The sequence below is a fragment of the Sinohyriopsis cumingii genome, chromosome 7 (assembly GCF_028554795.1).
Source record: "Sinohyriopsis cumingii isolate HCF-2022 chromosome 7, ASM2855479v2, whole genome shotgun sequence".
Classification (NCBI taxonomy): domain Eukaryota; kingdom Metazoa; phylum Mollusca; class Bivalvia; order Unionida; family Unionidae; genus Sinohyriopsis; species Sinohyriopsis cumingii.
In genome coordinates this window covers 63149960-63158772 of record NC_142967.1, presented here as the reverse complement: position 1 = coordinate 63158772, position 8813 = coordinate 63149960, and positions in this window count along the sequence as shown.

Here is an 8813-nt window from a genome sequence, read left to right as displayed (position 1 = left end):
CTTGATCTGGGTGCATGTATCGTACAAAGCTTTATAGCAGAAGGAAATCAGATGATGCAGGATCGAAGGGTCAAGCATAATCAGTTGCCCTTCTGTGATAAAATGAGACATGCTTCAACCACTCAGATCAAGCTGCTATAGTGACATAGTGTTATAATATGTGTTATTTTATATCCTAACAATTATTTCATCAGTACAAGACAACATTTATGTTGTTTTATTTACACTTCATTTACTTCCATTGTCTCAAATTGTACAATGTCAAAAAATAGCACATCTGTAGCAGTCCCTTCATATTCACTGCTGTTAAATATCATCTTCCTTTAACAGCATGGAATCGTAATCTTTATCAGATGTGCATCAAATGCAATATTTCGAATGAGCTGTGGGAAAAGTTGTCTTATAATAATAATAATAATAATAAAGTCTTTATTTAGAGAAGGTAACTCAGTTAGTTACAGAACTAATCTACCTTGAGGCTTTCTATCTGTTTTGTACAATATATACAGTATATACAACATGATGTAAAAATAATCTGGCTTGACACTAAATAATTAAGTGATTCTAAAAATCAAAGTGTCAAGCCTGGAACATAGGCACAGGCATCTGTGAGCACATAAACATACATAAAATATAAAATATCATCCTGCATTGAAAAATTCAACTGTGAAAATGATGACAAAGCACAAAGAAAAGCAGGCAATATTTATATTACTAGAACTTTTCAATGGTCTTACAATTTCATCCATTAAAGACATCAATTATGAAAAGAAGAAATGCTGGGAGCCTGCTTTTTGTCATTGGGAATGTTGTTCTATACCAGTGGACCAGTAGAATGGAAACTTTTTTTAAAGAATTCCTTCTTTGGCCTTGGTATAATGTAATTTTTACTTCTTATGGACCTTAAATTTGGAGTACCGTCAGCATCTCTATGTTGAAAGATATTGATAGATAGCTGTGAAAGACTCTTCTGGATACTTTATACACCACTTTGGCCTAAGTAATATTCTTTCTTGTATCGTTAAAATCTTTATATTATTCATTGCATCCTGGAAATTGTCTGTACATTGATCTAGAACTAATTGGCATGCCCTCATATGGAGTCTAAAAAGTTTTGTTATGTTTCAGTTAGATGTATTACCCCAGGTTACATTAAAATAGTCCAGATATAGCTCAATATAACTTTTATAAAAGATGACCCTATGCTGAAGAGGAATGTATGTTTTGATTTTCCTCAGTAGCCAAAGATAAGAACTAACCTTTTATGAAACATTGTTTAATGTGAATAGACCAAGTAAGATTGTTATCTACGAATACACCAAGAATGTTATCATGAGAGGTCATATTAAGGCTCTAGATACACAATAAATATTGTACACATAAAGAAAACAGGCAAAGTAATAATAATTATTTATGGCTATTGAAAACTAAAAAGCAACTTTCAGATGTTAAATGTTCTTTTAAATTGGTTATCTACAGTTAGTATCAGTTTGTATCAAATTGCAAAATGATTGATGTGGACTACAGACCTGATTGCTCTGAGTTAAGATTGATATAAGCTATTTTCTGGATCTTAAAATGTATAGATATGTATGCATTAATTGGTGATTTAGTTTATGTAGCGCTTACGGTGATAAAATTCAGCTGACACATACGAACAACCAGTTGACTATTACCTATAAGATTGACCTGGTTTTGCTGCCAATTTTCAAAAGTTTGTATGATTTTTTCTCCCTCCATTAATAGGGATTCATTTACTTACAAATAAGTCTTTTTAATGTCACATCTCATAGTAAAATGATTTTTTATTTAATGATTTGTCTACTTTCATTAGTTGTATATCTTCATTTTTATTGACAGATTGTTGTTAAAGATATATATCCTGTGTGTCTCTTAATTAAATGTTGATAAAATTATGTATAATGAATTTCAGGTTTTCATGTTATTTCTTTTTCAGAATGCTATAAGTTAAAATTCACAATAGTACTCTTCTTCTGCTAAATCTTGTAAATTAAAATTTAAAATTTAATATAAAATTACTGAACAATAAAACCTGACACATTCAGAGTAAAACTAAATACATTATTCTAGCCAAACTTTAAAATGTAGTTTGTTGATGTGACAAATGAATATTGAAATCTTATTTTCATTGCATGTGCATTACTTGGAATCTGTTTTCATAGGAATGTATAATGCATGTCTCCAGGCCAGAGGAACTCCCTCAGTAGTAATTCCATGCACACTCTAATTGACTTGAATTTAAATGCAAAAGCTTGTTGTTTGATCAAAGTTCTTCTACTCTACACCTTGAGCAAGCCTAGGGGCATTTTCCACCCAAAACTGCTAGTGTCTCTCAGATTGAACAAATCCCCATTTCTTGATTATTATAGTATGACAATTGCCCACAGGCAGCTCAGCCAAAGTGCAACACTGCTGTTTCTGAGACTACTTGTTAATGTTCACAGATAATGTAAACCATAATTGAAGAACTAATTATTTAGATTTATAGAAAATGCCATCAGACCATTTATTTATTTACTGTATTAAAGAATTTGTTGTAATTTTTTAAAAAATATTTTCAATAATCATTTGCTGATAGCATACATTATGTTTATTTTAAATCTCAGAGTTTTGAAAACCTTACTAAATTCATGCATAAAATGCTCTGGAAAATGTCAGATTAAAAGGAGAATAAAAGCACAGGAAAAAAAACTTCAACATTATTCAGTGTATGATTATACTGATTTTAGTTCAATATAAATTGAGATAAAATGAATGAGATTGTTATGTAGGAGTTAACTGAGTTAATTTGCATACTATATAAATGTGGAGGTACTTGATTTTTCAATAACCAACATTATATGAGAAATTTTCTTAAAAACAATGAAAAAAAGATGAGTTGACTGAGCAATTATAGTAATTATAAAGCTGCTTCTTGGTCAAGTATAAAGTGATCAGTGAATGATTGAGTTTGTGCTAGTATCAAAATGAAAGTTAGAACATTTGGAAATCAAAAATATCCATCCAGCTTTTACCATATATAATAACTTATAAGCAAAGTGCACCTGCAAAGCCTACAAAAGATGTCTTGATGATATAACTTCACCTGTTAGCTTGTTGAAATCCTGCCAATTAATTTGTGAACCCTTGCCATTGTAGTTTTTATCTGTAAATAGACAAGTTCTTTCTTTATAATTAGGAAGAATTACCAAAGGGTGTGTGTGTTTGGGGGGGGGGGGGTTAGCTGTTAATTCAGTACCTGATAAGTTATGCTATATTCCATTGATTTTTACACTTGTATTAGTGATTATTATTATTATTGATTAAATTATAACATTTTATTATTTTTAAGTCCTGTACAGTTTTTATGTCTCTCATCCAAACAATGAAATTCAATTTTTCCCAAGGTAGAAGTATGATATTTGACTTTCTTTCCACACACACACATACATATATATATATATATATATATATATATATATATATATATATATATATATATATATATATATATATTTAGATAGATAGATTACACTCCACATAGGTCACAATTGAGAGAAATCCCAGAGCCGTGGTGGTGCAGGATAGAGTTCTTTAAGATCTGTCTGCATTGACTATCCAAATGTATCCTTGGGCAAGGCACTCTACTCAGTTGCCTTACATCCAAACAAAATTTATATCCGAGTTAACATATAAGTCAAACTCCAGAATGGACCTTGTGATGTACTTCATACTATCCAATATGTCCTAACAGCTTTACAGCCAATTTCATTATGAAACTGTTTGTTTTGTGTATTGAAATAGTATTGTTGTTACATGTTTTGGGATTTTGTTGTAGTTCTGTTTGCATGATGTCAAAGTATGATGAGTATTTTTTTAAATACAGTACATGTGACTCTATTTTAATAAATTCCTGTTTAGAATCGGTGTTAGTCATATGAGATTGTATATAATCTTATATGTATGAATAAAGTGTATAAACTGATATCAGTTGATGCTTTTTGGGTCAAGATTAGCTTCCACCATGGATTTTTCTCTCCCTGTGTTAATTTCTGCATTTACATATCAGTTTCACAATGGTATTACATGTAGCATCGACACTTTTTGCCAAAGCTTTCTTACTGTATATACTCACTTCCAACTGCAAACTTTATAGATCCATATCTGCTGTAACATAATATATTAGCAGATCTGGGTCTCTATATTTCATTAGGAGTGTTCAGTAGAACATACTTGACCCAGCTGGGGATCGAACCCACAACCTCCTGCATCCGAGGCAGATGCTCTAACCACTAGACCACAAATGTATTTTAAAAAATAACTTTGATTTTGCAGATTTTCCTTAAGAAATTCTTTTTTGTGTTCAGGATTGTACATTATAACAAAGTTGATGATAGCTCACCATTACATTGTGATACTTCATTACACCAACAAATAATACCTTCATAACTTTTTAAAATTAAAGCAGTTTTTGTTAACTTATATACATTTATTTCTGCATTTTCAAAATTTTACATTTACACTGTTTAAAAAAAAAATTGAAGATGCAAAATCTCTCCATTATATTTTCCACTTAATCGAGAGATAATTTTGTTAATTTGTAAAACAACCACATTTGCTAAATATTAATATTGCTGTCTTGGAGGAAAACTTGATAACAAGGGGGGGGGGGAATATTTTCAGTCATTTTGCAATTTTGCTAAGATTACCTGTCATGCTGCATTTGTTGTTTTTTTTAATATTTTTTCAGACAAAACAGTATAATTAGCAATAATAAGGAGGAAATCCAGAAAAGGAAATTTGCTGAGAGTAACTCTTGCTATTTCACTTTAAAGTGCCCTGGAGGAAAAGTTGTCAAAATTTCAGTTGCAGAATTGATGTATTAAATTACTAAGTGTCTGGCAGATTAATTTTATCAGGCAGTTAATCAGCCATCACACTAATTTGCCTTGCAGCTTGTGTCCTGTACTCATCAAACCAGTCACAATGGTCAGCATGGCATGTGCTTGGAGTTTCACCCTTTGTGTATGTAGTTAACTATTGGAGTAGCCACTGCTCTGGGAGAGGAATGAAATAATTACACAATATTTTTCCTGGTTCAGCCAGGCATGAAGAAAGAAGGTTTATTAAGGGATGTGTTGCCAGACTGTTTGCTAATCTGTCACTTGGGAAAGGAACTGTTCAGAGTTTTTGTACACAGACTAAACTTTCTGCATGTATACAGTTGGATACATCAATACAGTGTAGGACTGGAATACTCTGGTCTTTGCATCTTCATACTTCCAACTCCATACATTTGAAGGGAATATAAAGGAAGCTCATCAGTTCATAATGATTTAAGGTAAATAATTTGTTTTTGCACATGTTTTTCTCAAAATGTTAGCAATTTTGTGGGAATGCAGTCTATATTAGAAATGCTGCCTCAGTATATTAATGATTTTTATCTTTCATGCATGTCTTTTATTTTATTTATCTTTTACAGGATCTTAATGTTTTTGCCATTTATGTTGTACTGTATGTTTTAATTTTTTTGGAGAGGTTTATCTTTCTAAAGTTGTATTTTTGTAAATTTATGTTTCTATTTTTAGAACTTACCTTTTATTTGGCACCAAATAGCAAGTATTGTGAATATATACATGTTGGTGTGTGTGTTTTGGAATTTTAACTTAGCTTTAACAATTTTGTAGTCATATTGCTATGATGTCTGCATTGTGGCAGTTTATAGTGATGTCTAGCACTGGGGCATCATGCTGCAGACATGTAGCATGATGTCCCACCCAGTTGCATTATCCTGACACCAGGCCAACCAGTCCTAACACTAGCCTCTTAATGCTGAGAGCCAAGCGAGGCAGCTGTTTGTACCATTTTTATAAGTCTTTGATATTCCTTGGTCAGGGTTTGGAACACACACACACACACACACACACACACACACACACACACTATATATATATATATATATATATATATATATATATATATATATATATATATATATATATATATATATATATATTTGCCCCAGGGTATTTGAATGCTTTAAACTTCATTTATTTCAGAAACTTTGTCAATTGTGGGTACAATAAAAATATAAATACAATTATATATGGAATAATTTTGATAACAGCATTTGTCACAGGGGAAAAAAACCAAAGAGGATGCAGTAGGTTGAGATTGGTATTGACTACTTAAATCTTTGACTTATCCTAATTGAAAACTTTTGTTCAAATAAGAAAAATGTTTTTGTGTATTTTTTTTATGTGGAGCACATAGGGTATCTGAACAGTTGTGAAGCAAAAGGGAGTGTTTATGTGATCTATCAGGAAGGTCAGAAAGAAATGGTTTTGTAATCTCATTTACCACAGGACCAATACTTACTTTTAGATACATGATTCAAATACAAATAATAATTTAAACTGCTACACTTTATTCTTAGCATATAATGCATGAACTGTGATGTTCAGTGACCAATGTAACAGCAGCAATTTAATTCTTGATTTAAGTCATTGACTTTGTGACAATTCCATGAATTATATGTCAGTTGAATCAAACAGTCTTTTCCAGACATTTGAAATGTCACAGTTTAATAATTTCCACAATAACAAAGTTGTTAACTTTTTTTATTGTTTTTTACAGATTTTGACATAAGATTAGACACTTATTTGACATTCATGCAATTAATTAGAAACTGAAATGAAAACCTGCACAGGCAAGGAAGCATCTGTTCAGTACTGTTGACATTGATATCCCTTTTTGAACATCAGTTTGAGGGTTGTAAATTTTGTATGGACCCACACAAGTACCTTATGTACATACTTTAAGTGGAGTACGACTGCAGATCACACAGACCCAGATCCACTATTGCCTAATGCTCCAGCAAATTGGGTCTATCCAGTTTGCAAGGAGTAACAAGTAGAATAAATTGCATAGACCCTGATCTGTGAGTGTGTTATCAAATACCAGATCAGGTTATGTGTTGTTTGCAGTTGGACATCACTTAGAAGTGAATATATATGGTTGTGAAAATTTGCCAAGGTATGTTCTTGTAGACTGAGCTGATACGGTCATTTTTGAAAAAAATGCATGTACATGTATCAAAAGGATTTCTTGCAGAACTGAACATAACTTTTATTATCACAACTTTGGCCACATATTAGCTTGCAAGATAATAATTTTAAAACTAAACAAAAAATGCACCAAATATAGTGGGGTTTTTTATAAGTTGGATGCAGCTTCATATACCAATATCTGCCATTACGTCATGCAGTGACAGATTAGGTTCCATGATGGTTGTTAGGCATAATCAGTACAACAAATGGTATAGACCCTGATCTGCCAGCACATTATATGATGATAGATCTAGGTCTGTTTTGTCTACAGTTTGATCAACCTTTGAAGAGAGTATATAATGTATGTGTACAAAACAAATAAAATAATGTTGCAATCTGTATGTTGACAAAACTCATAGCTATCAATTTTGCAGTCTCGATTATGACTTAAAACTGCTGTACACCTAATGCACTCAGGACACTTAATGCATGCAGGGAGCACAGTATGCTCAAATTGGGTGTACTTTTAAATTATACAAAGCATTCAGTATTTCTTGTTCATGTTATAGGTCAGTTGACATTACCAGATTTTGCAAGAGCTAGCTCTAATTAGGCTGTCATTAAACTCAGCTCAGCATAAATAATAGACAAGAGAAAAGCTGTTTCCAGATTAACAGATAAAAGGTAAACTGTGAAAACCCAGTATTTATTGTAAACCAGAAACCCTAATAACCAGATGCAATCACCTATAGGTGTTAAACCTGTCATGCTGATACTACCATATGTATCTGTCTGTGAGTTTCTTTAGAGTTACTGTTCTTTAATCAGTGTCATAAAATAAAAAATTGCTGGTTCTTTGCATTTCTCTATTTTTAAATTTAAATCTGTACATATGGGATACAATATCAGGATTCTTACGGTCTTTGAAGGTCTTTGACGGTTTGGGAAAAATGAGGTAGCAATTACAAGGCATAGAAATTTTGGGAAAATCAAGCAGATTACCCTGAGGTCTTTAAAAGTCTTTGAAAATTGAAATAAACCCAAACATTTTAATTTCTTTTCATACTCATTAATAGAATTGTCCATGGTTGTTAGATTCGGATGTAGGCCGATAAATAAGCCCTTCACCCATGATGATATTGATTTTCAGGTGAGAAGCTGATATCAGCTATTCATTAAAAGCTGCATTTATCTACATCAAATTTGTCTGCACACATCGGTATACATGTTATACACTTACCGACATTTCTTGTGGCTGTGCAGCTACCATCGTTTGAAGGGTTCTTTTGCTGACATGTAGATTATATTTCATGAGCAAATCAAATGTTTGGTGACTTGTAAATCCATCTGGAATAGTACAACCATCTGTCCTGTGACCATTTTGAATTTCTTGCTTGATATGGTCATGACCAATTACTGGTATGTGTCTAAAGTGTACATGTGTTTGTTCTGGAATGATTTGCATGCAGCAGAATTGCACATTTTAATGAATAGGTGACATCAGACCCACAACGTCATCCATCAGTATCAGCAGGATTGGTTTATCAGACTAATTCAGATGGTGAAGGGTCAATCTCAACTGAAGCTTTTATACTGCATTTGTAGTGTAACTAGTATTACTTTATAATTTCCTAACTTTTTTATGGTTATTTTTTCTTTCATTGTTTTAAGCATTTTACATATAGCACTTATAAGTTTAACAAATCTAGGTGATTTAATGGTACACGATATGCAATGAAAAAAATAAAAAATGAAGTATATTGC